A 17,409-nucleotide genomic window follows, 5' to 3' on the forward strand; every position below is an offset into this window, starting at 1 on the left:
TGTGGTGTGCATGGGGTCCAAGGGAAGTGAGGGTCTTGCAGCGAAGGCTTCTGTGGGGCAAGACACAGTCTGAAAATGTGCTGATTGGTTCACACGCTTCCCAATGTGCAACATAGTGGTGTGGTGTTTTGTGACTGTGTCATGTAGTGGGGCATAAGTTGGTTTTCTCAGATACAGGTGGTGTTGTGTAAACAGAGATACAGCACATTGTGTCTGGAAAAAACAGTGGGAGTTTTGCAGCAACCTATGTGAATGTTTACAGTGTCATTAAGAATTGTTCACCAGATCGTAACACCCCTGGCACAATCTGGGGCAACCCTAGGCTGAAAGGTAACACCATGGTCAGGACAAGAAGAGGGAGATGACACCTGTGGCCGACCAGTGTGTACAGTGGTGAGACTGGCAGCAGGGACACAAGTCGTCCTCATCATCATTGGAAAAATGAGAGATGAGACCTTTCACATGCAGACACAGGTCCCAGTCAGTCACATTCTGGGCCAAGTGCAGGGACTGCTTGTTGCAGATCCAACCTGATGGCAGGCCTTGGGTGGGTGCACTCCTCACATTTACACTTGCCGCAGTCCTCACACACGTAGGTGTGCAGCCCCAAGTCTTCCTTAATCAGTGGCTTAAGCTCACCTGGCCTGAGCTCTGATCTGGGCTGTGCCTGGTTACTCCAAGGAGAAGGATGACCCAGCAGCCTCTTCTCAGAAGGGCTGCTGCTGGGGCTTGTCCTCACGCTGTTCTGGTTTGATTGTCTACTCAACTTCTTTGTCCCTAATATAGGATTGGAGAAGGTGACCCTGCATGTAGAGGCCTTGGCTAACTTCACACAAAAGCCCCGAGTGATAGCCAGCAGAGTTTTACACTGTTGAACACGGAGTTCCCCCTAGTGTGGAAGACAGCTTTTCAGAGCCAGGTGGCATTAGACATACTGCCGGCTTCTCAGGGAGAAACCAGTGTGATTACTCCTGCCACGCACTGTGTTCACATCCCTGATGAATCTGGAAATGCCCCTTCCCTTCTTGATGACGTGAAAACCTGGATTCAGAATGTTGACGGCGCTGACACAAATGCCCCTGAAGTTCTCTCTGACGTCCCTCATTGGTTTCCAAGTTTCTTTTCAATTCCTAAAAGCTGTGCTCTGTGTTTTCAGGAATATTTCAGCTATTGCTTGTGCTCATCAATGTTATTCCAGGGTTTTATATGTTTTTTAGCTTTTGATGTGCTTTGTATCCTACCTTTGTCAAACTATGGTAAAATCTCTAACATGACCCCTTACTAAATGGCATGAACACGTGCATTTTTCCATCAGAAAAAAACCCAGATGAAACCCCAGTTAATTAGGAAGCAGTTAGGGGAGAATGGCGTCCACTTCCCACTTTCCATAGATATGGAAGGAATTCCCAGTGGGGAGTATTGTCATTGGCGACCATCTGGTATTTGTAACTGCTTAAGTGTTCAAAGGTTCAGATGGTGTTTTTACTGCTCTGGCCCACCAGGGTGAGGCTGGAGAGGAGGGGTGGCTGGGTGGTCTGCCCAGCCCCCTGGTGGGCTGTGTGCTTTTGCCCCCGACACCTCAGAAATGGCAATTGGGTTTCTGTTTTCTGTCTCTTATTGTTCATAACTCATTGCAACTGCACACACAGGCACTTGTTTGTAGTCTCTTGTGTTTTCTTTGTGTTTTGCTGTTTGAGATGTAGGTCCTGTCCTGTGCCGGTGCTGTAGAAGGAGGCCCTGGGTCTCAGTCTGCATAGATATTAGAGACATATACCAGCCTGACTTTAAACTGCACACTTTTTTTCTAGCGCTTTTCCACAGCCTCCCTTCCTGCACACCCTTTGTTCTAAGCACAAGAATATTAGAAGATTCCCAAAGCCAGAGGTCAACAATGTGCCCATAATGACATGCCCAGTGGAAGGAACAGCTGCTTCAGCAAAAGCAAGGACAATTTTGCAACAATTTGTCACCCAGAATGTGATCTCTAAGGAAACCAGTGCCACTCCTTGAATTCAAGCACCCTTCCTTCTCTCCCTGGCAGGCCCATAGTCTTGGAGGCATTAGCCCACTGTGAGCTCCTTTGCCTGGCAAAGAAATAAAGCAGTCTTTTCTGCTTCATCCAAAACTCTGCCCTCAAGCCTCAGTTCAGTCACTGGGGTGAGGAGGCCAAGTTCAGGCATCACTTCTAAAGCACTTTGGCACTGGAAGCCCTTGCCTGTATTGACAGGCAGAGACAGTATTTAAGCATCACGTTTAGGAAGAAGAGACTTTTCCTTATTCCTGCGTCTAGAGAAACTCCTCCCAGGCTAGATGTCCCGAGGCCTTCAGTCACTGTAGCTCCTGAAAGTGCCCGTGGGCGATGGCGCAACTAAAGAGCCGTGGTCCTCAGGCACTGAGCGTGCTTTTCACTTTCTCTCTGTGGGGGTCGTATCAACTCGGAAGGACCCTTGGTTCTGAGGGGTACAGGATATGTTCTCATTTTTCAGGGAAGAGGGAAAGTCATTTTTATCAAAGGAAAGTCAAGGTTCAGAAAAACTTAACCTGAGCAGTGAAATAATTAGTGCGTTATTGCATAAATCAAGACATATCAATGACAAAAAATAATAATTTGTGCCTGACATTAGTCTAAGTTTTTAAATATCATCTGAAAAACCCACTTGGGGAAGCTGAGACTGCAAATTCAGTAAGGCCTCTCGAAACTTTATTTTTCTACTCTTTTTTTTTTAACTAAAGCTGTTCTACAGGTTAGCTGTTATATTTCTTTGTATCCACTTTTAAATTTGGTCTTTCCATTAGTGCTAATAAAATAGCTGTCAGTGATGAGAGGTTTCTAAAAAAATTAGCAATTTAGAAGTTTTTCCAACTCAAAGGACCCATCATTGGCCATTGAAGAATAATATCTTAATAGCCTATTTGTAGAAAGACCCAGCGGGGACTTTCCAGTCTACCATGGGTGCAAGAGGTATCCTTGTTGACGGCAAACATGATGTAGCCCCCATGATCCAAAAGTTCATTACCTAGAAAGTCTGAGAAAGTAAAAAACATTCTTATATCAGTAATAAAGCAGCAAAGGTTGAGACAACAGTGACCCCTCGTGGACTGGGACACCTTATGGCAAGCTCCCTTGAGAACTGGTGCAGACTGACCAGGAGAAGGCTTGGAGTTCCAGTCTGTTCAGCTGGTCTCCAAATTCACACTGTGCATGCCCCTCCTGAGTGGGACAGACCAGGGAGTTTCCTCACTGGCCAACAGGCCAAGATCTCAAGACACTGAACAGACAAAAAGAAAGTCTAATTTGACCTGTGGTTGTTCTCCTTATGACAAATGACACAAAAGACAGAGATAAAGAAAAATAGTGACAATGTCTGGTTGGGAAAAGATCCACAAACCAAGAGTAATTCACTGAATTTCAAACCAAGAATTGTTGAGTCCAAGGAGCTAACCCTACAAATATTTTCTCCTGCTAATAGAATTCTAGAAGAGGAAAATTCTTACCTTTCTCATTTACAAAATACTCTGCAGGCAGAGACCCAGGAGATTGACCTGGTAAGAATCTCACGTTCTGCTGGCTTTTGTCAGTCGCCCCAGGATCTCCACCTGCAGCAGCTGTGAGTGAGGTGTGATTAGCCGGAGAAGTTGCAGCTCGTCCTCACTGTGGACTGTTGGGGAGGAAGAAGTTTTGCTCTATTCTTCTAGGTTCTTCTGGCCAGTCTAAGAATTACATTGACATGAAAGAGATTAACAGGGGAAAATCAAACAAAAGTTTAACATGTACACATGGGAGAGACTCACACCCCTGGAAGGCAGGCAGCCGAAACCCAGCAGGAAGAGCCCTGCCGTCATTGCCAGCCCCCATGCCCATTCCTTCTCCTGCTGCCCTGTGACCAGGCCCCAGGAGGGGGCCGGGCATGCGCAGAAATCAGGACTTAGATCCAAACCAATGTCTTGGCACCAAAGAAGGGAAGACATTGGGGCTGAGTCTTGGGGAGCTTGTAGCAGAACCCTCTCTGCTGACACACAGGGAAGCTGAGGCCTGGGGCAGGAGGGGACTGTTCCGCCACTTATGTGATGTTGGACTTTGCGAGGCTCCATTTCACTCTCACCCTATGGAAGCCCCTGTGGGAGAGGCTGAGTCCAGCTCCAACAAAACACCCTGCAGCTCTGTGGTTTGCCAGTTCTGTGGCTCCACCAGCCCAGGGAACTTGGACCACTTTTGTATGTGGAGCCTCCTTTTCCTCACCCCTAAAATGTGCCTGACACCCCAGCACACAGGACTGGCCATGAGGGTCTCACAAAAGGTCTGCTGAATACTGACAGCCCAGGCCTTGGTGTGTGGCCTCTCTCTTCCCAGGCCTTGACCCTGGTTCCCCTGCTCAGCCCCCAGACTTACATCCAGATCACCCTCCACACTGGGTCCAGCATCACCAGGTCGGTGATGTTTATGCTGAGGGAGGGGATTAACCTGGATTCTGATCTCAGGGCCCCACAGACCCTTCCGTGAAAACCACTCACCCTCAGCTCTGGGTCCACCCCACTGTTTGCAGGTGGAGCAGTCTGGAACCCTTACTAGCCTCCTCGATCTCCACACCCCTTGACCTACAAGAACTCTGGCTCCTAATCAACCCCCAAGACTTCTGTCAGCAAATCACAGGGTGTTTGAACCTTGGCTACTCCCATCACCAAGTCTACGTGCATCAGCTTTTCCAGGCCCTCCTGGCAGTCACTTGGAATGAGGATCTTAGCTAACGTGGCAGTGGGAGGCGGGGCTGGAGGAGGAAGGCCCCACCTCCCTTGATTTGAGGGCTTCCAGCTGGGGGTAGCGCCCTCCTCTGACCCTGCAGCCCCTCCCCTGCAGGGCACTCACCCCCTCCCGCAGCCTCTCCCGGGCTCTGGAGGCCCCGCCCCAGGGCGCTGGGCTTGGAGGCTGCTCTTGCCGGAGTGGAGGACAGAGTCATTGAGCCTGCCCCCTCACCCGGTTCCCCAAGCCCCCCGACCTCAGACCCTGACAGCTGACCAGGGCACTGGTAGCAGTGCTATGTGCCCTCCAGCATGCTTTGATTCCAGAACAATCCCAGCGCTGGCACGCACTGGGTTTGTGACTTGGGGCTGTGGCCTAGTCCCCGGAGCCTGTTTCTTCACCTGGCAAGTATTGGACGCCCACTTACCCGCCAGGTTCTCCTGAGGTCTCAGGGCCATGTCACTTTTATCCTCACCTCCTGCTGAAGCAGAACAGAAAGCCCCACACCCTCCTTCCTTTCTCCTCATCACCGCTCTGTGAGGCTGGCACCACGGGGTCATCCTCTCTCCATTTCCCGGCTGAGGAGGCAGAGGCCCGCCGAGGGGCAGTGCGGTGCTCAGGGGCCCACAGAGGAGAGGCCATAACCCCTTCTCAGCCAGAGGCCCTGGGGCAGCGTCCCTCCCCCAGCCCAGCTCCGCCATTGGTGGGAGTTGTGTCCTTCGGGCTCCCAAGCGGTGAAGGCCCCCATCTGGGTGGAGCTGTGGATAGAGGGGACATGGGCCTTGGAGGCCAGGTTGAGGTACCTGCCTGCCCCAGGATCCCTGGAGTCTCAGCCATCCAGGCTGAAAACAAGGCCATGCTGAAGCCTTGCCCTCTCCGGGAACAGCTCAGAACATCCCCTGCACAGCAGGCTTTCTTCATGCACTCAGGAACGTGACCCCTGAGGCACCACCTCTGACTCACAAGGTCGAAGGGGACAGGACACTTTGCTTCCTCTTTCACATGAAGCTTCTGAAGTCATTCAGGAAGGATCAACTAAGCTCCCATTAGTTCCCAGACATTTCTCATGAGCCCCCCGGGGCCTGTGTCATTGCTGACTGGGGACCAGGGTGAGAATCCTGACCGTGACTGACCAGCATTGATGGTGAGTTGGGCACATTGTGGAGTCACAGAATGAACACATATCTGTCTCTGGTCCAGCCACTAGGACCCAGGACTGGGCGGCAATATGCACACCTAGACCATAGGACCCCTGCAGTGCTCATCCTTGGGATGAGAAGGGCGCCCTCCCCTCGGAGGTGCAGTGAAGACAGGATGGGCAGCAAGGACCTGGGCTCCTGAGGATAGATGGGGCTGGTCAGGGAAGAAAGTTACCCCTACCCACCCCGTCCACCCAGGAGCCTGAAAGAAGCCACGTGCCAGCGGCAGGGACTAGAATGGGAGCCAGAGACCTGCTACCGCTGCCATCGAGTACCCCCTCCTGGAGCAGCACGGACACAACACATTCCCAGGGTCTCCTGCCCCTCCACTTTTCTGTGGACAGAACACATCCCTCGTCCTGCTGATCCAGAGAAGATGGGGATTTTTCAGACGCTTTAGTGAGAAACTGAAAACTACATCCCACCCCGTCCCCTTCCCTCCTTGACCCTCCTCCCTCCAGACCTCAGCCCTCCACGCTACCTCGATGAGCAGACCCCTGCTCCAGGAATCGGCTTTGCTACACGGATCTTTACATTTCCAGAAGCCCCTCCTAAGGGGAAGGGTAAGAAGGAAGGAGAAGTTCAGAGAAAATGTGTGCATGAGGAGTTAAAGGGCAAATCCCTTTTACTTGAGAACATGGAGTGTTCAGACTGCATGGATGAGGGTCTCACTGGGATTCTTTGGGCAGGAAGGTGCTGTGGGGCTGGGGATGGAGCCCTGGGGTTGATCACCTGGGGCCTCCATTTCCATTTCTACTGAGAAGATCTGATTCCATCAGTTTGAGTTTCAGCTGGGCAGGGCTCTGTTGGTATAAAGAGAACACTATAAATTCTCCAATTTGACTCCAGCCCCTGGGACGTTTAAGAAAATAAATTCCTAAAGCATTAGGAATGATGGCCTATTTCCCAAGGGGGCTTAGAGACTTGGCCCCCAACCCAGGTAATGTCTGTCAAATTTGTTTCCCCCAGGAGGTGCCAGCTGCCTGGGGGTGGGGATGGCAGACAAATAAGTGACCCCACATTGACTTTGAACTTCCTGTGGAGAGACACCCACCCACGTAGAAACAGCCCCATGTCTCCTTCGGAGAGTGATTTGAGGCAGAGCAGAGAGGACTGCATTCAGGGAGCAAAATTTCCTGAGGACTGGAACCCTTGGGGAAGGGAACATAGCAGGCTTGGAGGTGGGAAGTTGCTGCCCTGCTTGCTCTAGCTTTAGTCCCCTCACTGTCTCAATTTGCCCTGGATGAGACACACACCCAGAGAGCCCAGGGAGGACCTAGAAGGCACACAATACATAAGACAGCAGGATGTTGAAAATCCACAGGAATGAAGTTAGCTCAGCCCAAGGAAGGAGATAGGTAGGAAGCATCCACCCACTGAGAGCTGGGAGTCAAGTTCAGCACGGCCCTGCAGGATGGACCTGGGACTGTGCAGGGGCCTGGATCGCAGACTTCCATCCAGAAAGCAGGCAAAGGAGAAGAGGCCATTCCCAAGATTCCAGAGACGGGCTCCACTGGATGGTCCATGCCATACCCTGGCCGCCTTGACCCAGTGCCCCACCACCCAGGCTTGCTCCTGGGCCACCACACTCAGTCCTTCTGGTAGGGGTGATGATGCAGTTGGCCACACTGTTAAGCTGAGTGATAGTGGCATGGATGGTGGTGCCACGTGCTCATTGCCAGGGCTGTTTTTCTGGGACTAGGTGAATCCCAGACATTGAGAGGGAACCACTTTCTTCAACACCTCCTGGAGCAGAGGGAACATCACATGATCAGCGATACCTCATCTCTGCATCCCAGGTGGGGGTCACCAGAGTGGGAGTCCAGGAAGTAGAGGACATGGCTGAAGCCTGGGCTTTTCTCTGTGTTGAGAGCACTAGCACCACACCGATTGTGGGACTCAGTACCCACAGGACCCAGCATTGATGGGTAAAGGAGAGGGGAATTTCTACAAGCCCATCCTCACTAACTCCAGGCTCCAGAGGGCAGCTCCACTCTATTCAACCCCAGGGGCATCTTCTACCATCCTGATCACATTCTGGTCTGACTCCCCAGATTCATGTTCCCCAGTGGCAGCTACACTCAGACTGTTTGTTTCTCTCCCTGTGTTTAAGTGCACATCAGATATGTGATAAATGCTGGAGCAGCTGAAATTCTGAGCATATTTCTAGGTGACCCTTGGACCTGGTTGCACAGGGTGACCTCCCCTCCCGCAACCAATGGGCCAGACCCCACCCACTATTCTTTCTGTTCTACCTATTTAATATACACATACACTCTGTGCGGAACATCCTGTTATCCTCCATCTCTGCAGGTGGACAGAGAAGGCTTGGGTTTGAGAAAGTTGCCCAGGTCACATGGTTGATAAGCGGTGGAGCTGCGGTCTTGGATTCTGGTCCCAGAAGTCTGGATCCTGGAAAGGATGAGGTGGGACAGCTTATTTCAAAGGGAAGCCCTGCCCCAGTACCCCCATGAGAGCCCACCCACCAGCACATCCAGGAGAGTCAGCAGTTCTGCCGCCAGCCTTGTGGAGAGGCTGTGAGTTCAGACTGCTTCTTACTTGTCCCATTCCTCCTGGTCATGTATCAGAGACAGAGGGGCCCTGGGGCTGGAGCTGGCTCTGTCTCCAGTTTTGAGGCTGGAGATGGAAGACTGAGTGGACGGGCCCCGTTGCTCCGCCTTAGAGTGCGCCCCCACTGGGGTAGATGCTGCTTGTGCCACTACTGGAGCAGCTGGTGGCAGTGACGCTGGCTGCGGCACCAGTGGTGTTGGTAAAAACATAGAGGGGTTGTCTCCAGGCCCTAAGTTGAGCCTTCCTCTGGCTCTTCAGCAAATTTTCAGCTGTGGGGTTGGCACAAGAGGAGGGTAAAGAGAAAGGTTCACCCACAGAACTAACTTTCCCTTTGTCTTCCCCCAAAAGAAAGCTCTGCTGCCTTCAAAAGGGACGCACAGCCTCTGAACCTCAACTCAGACAGCTCTCCCTGCCTGCAGACCTCCTACCCTCTGGCCCTGCCTCATTGGGTGCTAGAAGGTTCGTAGTGACCTGGAAGAGGTGGGGAAGGTGCATCATGTTGGAGGGAACTGTAGCTTGCAGCATGTGGCTTGTGGAGTGTAGGCCAACTGTGCAGGGCTGCCAGGTGAGCTGCAGGTACTGATGCCGCTAGGGTCCCAAGGTACTGGAAAGGGCATGGGAGGTTTCTGCATGAACTAGAGTCAGAGGCCTGGCCTTTCATCCATGCTGAGCTCTCACAGTCCCTTCTTTGGCTCTTGGACCCAGGTGGTGGCCTCAGCCCACTTCCACCCCTGTGACAGCCGTCCTTGTAGTGGAAGGGCTGGTCATGGAGTAGGCCTGACAGGGATCCGCTGTGAGTGTGGTCTTACTGACACCCTTCTCTCCAAGGCCATGGGCACAGCCTACCCCATCCTCCATGCACAGGAGCTTCAGGACTGGGCTGAAGACACTTTTGTGAGTGGGTTGCTCCCCATTCCTCCTGCTCTGGTCCCCAGTTATGGAGGTCATGGAAGTGCATGTAGAGAGAGCAGGTGAGGGAGATGGGGCTGTTGGGGGGATGGGTCTCACAGGGATCAGCTCAGTCCAACAATCCTCTGATTCCCAGGGAGGCTGGGACCCCACCCACAGCGCTTTGTGACTCATTTTCTTCTTCAGGGGAATTAATAGATGTGTGAGCTCCAGGTTCTGTCCGTCTTTCCCCAGTACAGCCCCCGAACCTACTTAGTTCTGAGGAGACAGCAGCCCCTCTTGTGGGCCCAAAGACCACCTACAGCTTCAGTTTGTCTTGTGATTCATCTGTGTGGGTGAATATGGGAGGTGCACCACGTCTAGAAGAGGCTGTGAGGGCATCATGGTTAAAGTGCTGTGGCATGTTCTTTTGCAAATGCAGAAAGGCCACCGGCCAGGGAAGGATGAGGCTGAGAGTATTTTCACTGGGGAGAGAGAAGGATAAATGTGAGGACACACAGCACGCCCAGTAGCCCTTTCTGCAGAGCCAGCCACCAGGTGAGCATGTACCATGACTTCCTCCCATAACCCTGTGAGGTCCATGCCTATACAACCCTGTCTGTGAGAAGAGCAAAGTGAAGCTCAGAGAGGTGTGAGAACTTCCAAAGATAAACAGATTAAGGTGGGATCGTCACCACCATGCTGTGCTGGGACAGGCAGTCACCTGTCACACTGCTCATGTAGGACCTGCTGGGAGCAGGGAAGGCCTGATGGGAGCACAGGAACACTGTGATGGAGGTGGCGTTTCTACCTGGGAGAGCTGGTACTGGGGACTCTGTGTGATTCTTTTTTGTGCTTGCTTTTAGCGTCAGCATGATACTGTCCCATTTGGGAACAGGGCTGTCCCCTTTCCACATCGGTGCACAAGGAGAAACATGTTCACACTGGTATCACCATAAGTCACCAGCAGAATCAGGATCTGGAGCTCAGACCAGATAATCCTCAGCAACTGGTTTAAGAAGAGGACCTGATTGTCCGCCCGAAAAATTTCTAGCTTTAAAAGTATATTTAATTAGGGGGAGTGATAAATAATTGATCCCTTCAAAATATCCTGTTATCTGAAGAACACTAGCACCTCTGAATTATAAGAACAATATTTCAGTTTGTCATCAATAACCATCATACAGGTATGACAAAACAGGGTGTTAGGAATTACAAAAGGGTCTCAAGATTATGCAGGTCAGAACTGAGAACTGTCCAAAGCATGGGCTGCATGACATTCCTTCTAAGCTACCTGAGGCTTGGTCTGCTCCTGACATGGAACAGACAGTCCTGAGAAAACCGCACTCCTCAGAGGACCCCAGGGAGTTGAGAGATTTGGGTTTGGATTCCAGACCAACCCTGATCATTTCTAAATATGGGATTTGAGACTCTTCTGCATCTGATCGAGGCGTGGTTTCAAGGAGTGAGGCATGATCCAGGCAAGAGAGCAGACATGGCTGAATCAGAGCATCACCAGTGACATTAACAAAGAGACCAGGGCACTGAGATTCCCAGGGATTTAGCATCATGGCTGGGACGGGTCATGTGTTCTCCAGTGAGTTCTGAACATCCAACACTGCTCCCAAGGATCTGCAGGGGGCGCGCGAAGCCAACAGTTCTTAGGTGGTGGGGCGCATGCGCATTCCGCGACAGACGTGGTCGGCGTCTTCCCTGGGGGCGACGCTCCTTTTCCTCAGGGCGGAGCGGGCGGCGCCATGGCGGCTTCGGGACCGCGTGGCCCTCGTTCCTGCAGGAGGAGGACGCTCCTCGCTCGCTGTCTGAGGTAATGCCGGTTTCCCCGCATGCTAAGCCAGCTTCACACCGGGGTGTGTGTGGACCTGGCCGAGTTGGGTTCCCAGTCCAGGAGGGAGGGGACGGGTGCGCTGGCGGACCAGCTTCGGCCGTTGTCCTCAGCTGCTGGGACGGGGTGAGGGTCCGCGTCCATCGGGGCCACGGGGCTGTTCGCGCCCCTCATTCTCACTGCCTGGGTCCCCCCCTTCGCCGCGTGGTTGGAGGTGTTTACACCGCAGGTCACGGGCGGGGACTCGGGAGTAACGTGAAAGGGGCTGAGAAATTACTGAAACAGGGAAAGAGGTGTATGAAAACACATTATATTAACTTTTATATTTTAAGTGTGTCAAAGTCAGAGTTTATTATGCTTTTAATCTCCTGTCTTTAAAGGAATACAATTATTTATTTTGTACTTAAAATATTTTATATTTAAAATGTGCTTCTTAGCTTATCTCATTTTCAAGTCCAAATATTGCCACGATTGTTATTTTCTCATAATGAGAAGGAAAAGCCTGGCTGGACTAGCAAGATAACTCTTAAAACTAAGTGTAATAAGTGTCAGTTTACTGATCTAAGTACTGCTGGGCTAACTCATAAATCTGAAGTTTAATAAGTGTTGGTTTACTGGGCTAATAACTTAACTCATAAGTCCTAGCTCAACAAGTGCCAGTAACTGGGTTCTGGCCAGCAGAAGTCCCACTGAGACTGAATGAATTACTCAAGACTCTGTGGAAAAAGTCAAGAGAGGGAGAAGGAGTCGGGAGCCAACTCCACGAGCCTCTCAAATGCTCCCACATTTATTGTGTACAATCAAAGGAAAAATCACTAACAGTTGTGTGACGGAATGCAGGAATTTAAGGAAAGACAGGGTGGGATTGAGATTGTAGAAATCACAGTGAGTACAAAGGCTTTGTTTATCTTTGGGGAAGTCATGGGAAGAGGGGAACAAGATATATCCTTATAGATATGTTAGAAAAGACGACCAGCCCAGCCAGCTCCTTGTTCTGGGCATAGAAGACTAACAGCAGAGACACCCAGTGTTTATAGCTGAGGGCCTGGGTTGTTGCTTTGCCATGAACAGAGCGCTATCTAAATCCTCAACTATGCAAGCAAGGCATTGTCTCTGCTTTTTATGGCCAGGAGACTGGCGTGCGGATGCACAGGTGCCTGTTTGCAAGGCAGTTAACTAAGCACATTTGCTCTTCTTTAAGGAGACGAGTGGCTGGGGTTTGTTACAATTTTTTAACCCAATCATGGGCTCCCAAAAGTAACATGATCTGTTCCTAATAGATAAACTCCAGTGTACTGATTCCCTGCTTTTGCTGTTCAGACCTTACTGGCTATAGCCCCATGCTTGCAATTAACTCTATAAAACCTAATGCACAAGTTTTGGAGGTGCTCAGAGCTTCAGAGCAGAAGCCCCTCTGAGCCCGCCAGTGTAATAAATCTGAGTATTACAACCCTCCGAGTGGTGCTTGTTTCTTGGCTGGCCTGTTGTTTCCATAATATTAATACAGTGACAGTCTTAAATATATGTAAATATAAGCTTATTGAAAAATATTTTGCAGCATTCCAGGGTGACCAGTTTTGTTAAAAATAATACCTAGGCCACTACCAATTTCTTACAAGAGTATAATTTTTAAAATTTTGAATTACTTTTATAAGTTCCAAATACAGTGGCGATTTTTAAAATACCAACCATTGTACATACTGCATAAGAACATTTGAGATGAAATATATTCAAAACTAAATCGTCAGAATATTTAAAAGGCAGGACAATGACTGCTTTTCATTGCAAATACATTTTCTCCTAATAAATGCAAAATATGAAGTTATTTAGCTTAGTTTTCTATACCTTTGTTCAAAAGGTGAAATAAGAATATCTATAATCTTTTTTTTAATTTTAACCTTCTTTCTCATAAAAATTGGTATTTGTATCTGTAGAATCTTAATTTCCCTTTCATTTTTTTCTTTCAATTTATTTTCTTTAACAGAGTGCTTTCCTATGTCTTGTTAAAGTTTTTTTTTATTCTCCTATTCTAGATCCAAGTCACTTTCTGATACTGAGAGTAAACAAGGGGAGAGACCTTATAGTAAGTATGCAACTTTTGATGTGGTCAGGAATTTTTCTTGGAGAACTTTCTTTACAATTTCTGCTCAGGTCACAGTATTATCCCATTATGAAAACTGAATACAAAATTGTAATCTGTTTACACCAGGACGCTTCCAATTTTGGCACAGCACATTTCCTGATATTTTACATTAGATATTAATACAATATTTGATTTTATTTATATATTGTACACTAATACATATTTTATATATGAATATCTGCTGAATGCCATTAATTTGCATGGGGTGGTAGCTGATTGCATTTGATTTTTCTGACCATTAGTTATTCTTAGGTGTGTCTAAAGTACTTCTTAGAACACATATTTGACTACCACACCTCTCATAGAGTATTTTAAAGGTTATTATATTTTAAATTATAGAAGCAGAAATGTTACCCATTACGTTTATGAAATGATTAAGTAACAATTTGGTGTAATCATATTCAGTGGAGGAATGATGGCTTCTACATCTTTGTACATCTGCCACAGTTGCTCCTCTATAGTATTTGTGGCCATGAGCATTTTTATGTCAACATGATCCTTTTCCAATTCTTTTTTTCTTTTATTTCAGTACAATCAGTAAAGCTTTCCTTTGCAGTGATGGCATTGTTTTTAACATGAAGATACCTTGTCATCTGACACATTTGTACCTGATGGTCTATTACTCTTGTACAGAGCAATAAAAAGCATTTTCATATCTCCATCTGTATTCTAGATCTTTCTAATTTCTTAGAAGCTTTTTATAATCATTTTTAGTTATTTTAATTGTACTAAACACAGAAGAACAGATCACTTTTTATATTTACCTACCTCATCACCTGAATGGACACATACATTATAATAACATGTGAGTTTGATGAATTTGAGGAACGTTCCAGAGTTTGAGCTTCAAGTATTTTTATGTGATTTTCTAAGAGGTAATTAATTTCTGGCACAAAATATGGCATTATCTAAAACCACTGGCAGGATTGTCTGTCATTTTGGCTTATTTGACTTTTGTCACATAGCTATCATCTAGGACCCAGTGAGTTTGAATATTTTAAAAAGCACTTCTGATTAGAAAACATCAGGAAGAAACATTGAATATTTGTGTTCACGACTCTGGTATCATTATTGTAATGTGCTATTTGTTTTGGCATATATTTGATTTTGTTCCAGTAGTGTGAAATGTAAGCATGGGAACAAAATTAAAAAAAACAAAAAATTCTTGAAGCTAGTCACAATGAATTATTAGTCATTTTATTTTTATTTTATAAACAGGCCATTTGAATATGTTCAGCCATGAAGTGAAACAGACTCACTGAAGTCTGAGTCCTGAGAGACAGTGACCCAGGACACAGCCCTACCAGTAAGTAATGTGGTGATTTGATACACATATGTATTGTGAAATTATTATCACAATAAGGATACTTCCATAAACTCATAAAATTCCCATTTGTGGTGAGAATTTTTGAGATCTGCTCTCAGTAACTTTCAGATAAATAATACAGCATTGTTAGCTGTAGTCACCATGCTGTTCGTGAGATTTCCCAGAACTCACTCATCTTAAACATGGACATTTGTACTCTTTGGGCATCTTCTCATTTCCCCACTCCCAGGCCCTGACAATCACCACTCTGTTCTCTGTGTGAGTTTGGCTTTTTTAGATTACACGTGTAAGTGAAATCATGCAGTTCTACTTTTTCTTTTTTCAGAGTCTGCAGTGTGTTGATTTGATCCACTTACATACAGCAATGTGATCACAAACACAGCTTTAACTAACACCTCTCACATGACTCACAAGTATAATTTTCTTTATTTTTGGTGGCAAGAACATTCACAAGATAGTACCTTACGAGCTTTGGAGACTGGTACAGCACTGTTGTCTGTAATCACTGTGCTGTGCATTTGATCTGCATGACTTATTTATCTTCTGCTTGCACATTTGTACCCTTTAACATCTCCCCATTTCCTCCACCCTGACACCTAGGTACCACCATTTTACAATTTGTTTCTAAGTGTTTGCTTGCTTGTTTTTTGTTTGTTTGTTTGTTTTTGTATATCTGATATCTTACATTTGTCTTTTCTCTGTTTATTTCATCTCACCAAGCATAATACCCTCAAGGTCAATCTATAATATCCCAAATGGCAGAAATTCCTTCTTTCATAATACAGAATAATATTCCATTGTATATAAATGCCATTTCTTCTTTATCCATTCATTCATTTTTGGACACTCAGGTCATTTCCATATCTTGGCTATTGTGAATAATGTTGTAATAAACATGTGAATGCAGCTATCTTTTCAATACCTTGTTTTCACTTCTTTCAGATGCACACCAAGAAGGAGGACTGCTGGAGCATATGGTAGCTCTATTTTTAACTTTTGGGTAACCTCTATAGCTTTTCCATAGTGGTTGAACCAGGTTACATCCCCACTGACAGTGTACAGGGGTTTTCTTTTGTCCTCATCCTGGTCAGCACTGTCTCTTGTCTTCTTGGTGATGGCCTTTCTGACAGGAGGGAGAGGATATTTCATTCCACTTTCAATTTTCATTTCCCTAATTGTTAGTCATGTTGAATATCTTTTCATGTACCTTTTGTGTATTTGGGTGTCTTCTTTGTTAAGATATAAATTTAGATTCACTGCCCATTTTTTATATTGGATTGTCTACTCTTTTTTTTTTTTTTTTTTTGCTATTGTGTTATATGAGGTTCACGTATATTTTGATACTAACCCTCCATCCAATATATGATTTGCAGAAATTCTCTCCTACTCTGTATTAGGCTTTATATTTTGCTGATTATGTTTTTTGCTGTGCAGGATCTTTTTAGTTTGATGTAGTCCCATCTGTTGATATTTGCTTTTCTGGCTTGTGTTTGGGGTTATATCCCATTATTATTACCCAAACCAGAGTTAAGTATCTTCTTCTCTAAGTTTTCCTGTAGGAGTTTTAAAGTATGAGGTCTTACATTTCAGTCATTAGTCCATTTTAAATTATATTTGTGAGTGGTGGAAAGTAGGTGTCCAATTTCATTTTTCTGCTTGTGGATTTCCAATCTTCCCAGCAACATTTGTTGAAGATGCTGGAGTTTCCTCATTCAAAATAGCATTAAAACCAATAAAATACTTAAGAATAAACTTAACTATGGAAGTGAAAAATTTGTACTTTGAAAACTATAAGATTTCTATGGAAAAAATTGAAGAAGACAAAACAAGTGGAAAGATACACTGGACCAGAAGTATGGCTAATGGAACAGAAGAATTAATGTTAAAATGTCCATAATACCCAAAGCCATTTACAGTTTCAGTGCAATTTCTATCAATATTCCAACAGCATTTTTTACACATGGAGGGAAATCAATCTTAAAAATGTTTTATGTGACTACCAGAGATCCAGACACCAGAGCAATCCTGGGAAAGAACAAATTGGGAGTCATCACACTTCCTGATTTAGAACTAAATCACAATGTTACAGTATGAGACACAATGATATTGGTATTAAAATACACACATGGTTTAAATTAACAGTATAGAGGACCCAGTAGTAAACCCCTGTATATTAGGTCAACTACTATTTGAGACGGAAGTAAAACACGTTCAGTGGGCAAAGGATAGTCTCTTTGAAATATGGTGCTGGGACTCGTGGATACTACTTTAAATTTTTGATAGAAACTCCATACTGCTTTTCCTAGTGTCTGTGGTTATTTACATTTTTACCAACAACACACAAGGATTTTCTTCACATCCCTTCCAATCATTGTACTCACTTGTCTTTTTTCACTTTCGCCATTGTAACAGTTGTGATATGGTTTCGTGGTCTTGATTTGCATTTCCCTGATGATTAATGACAACCTTTTCGTGTTGCACATTTGTATGTTTTCTTAGGAAAAATGTCTATTCAGATCTTTTATTCATTTTTAATTAGATTTATTTTTTTGGCTGCTAAGTTGTATGATGTATTTATATACTTCAGTAAATACCATTTATCAAAAGATGGTTTGCTAATAGATTCTCCCATTCCATATGATGCCTTTTAATTTTTTCAAATTCTTTTCTATGCAGAAGTTTTTACACTGACTTAGTCCC

The 17,409-nt window shown here is 46.3% G+C and overlaps 1 long non-coding RNA gene and 1 pseudogene across 8 annotated transcripts in view; one reads left to right on the top strand and one right to left on the bottom strand.

The window, feature by feature from the left end:
* Positions 1–189: 189 nt before the first annotated feature.
* LOC140692179 (protein sprouty homolog 2-like) lies at positions 190–5,196 on the bottom strand (annotated as a pseudogene).
* A 5,892-nt stretch (positions 5,197–11,088) lies between these two features.
* LOC140692163 (uncharacterized) overlaps positions 11,089–17,409 on the top strand; it is a 36,296-nt gene continuing 29,975 nt past the window's right edge. For 4 of the 8 annotated variants that reach the window (XR_012067743.1, XR_012067744.1, XR_012067745.1 and 1 more), the window contains exons 1-3: positions 11,089–11,221; positions 13,273–13,322; positions 14,601–14,688. This is a non-coding gene — a long non-coding RNA (uncharacterized lncRNA). Of the gene's footprint in view, positions 11,222–13,272; positions 13,323–14,600; positions 14,689–15,651; positions 15,710–17,409 lie in introns of all 8 variants that reach the window. The other 4 variants (XR_012067748.1, XR_012067749.1, XR_012067750.1 and 1 more) reach the window with 2 other exon arrangements.

This window comes from Vicugna pacos, unplaced genomic scaffold (genome assembly GCF_048564905.1).
Source record: "Vicugna pacos unplaced genomic scaffold, VicPac4 SAC-SAT, whole genome shotgun sequence".
Taxonomy (NCBI): Eukaryota; Metazoa; Chordata; class Mammalia; order Artiodactyla; family Camelidae; genus Vicugna; species Vicugna pacos.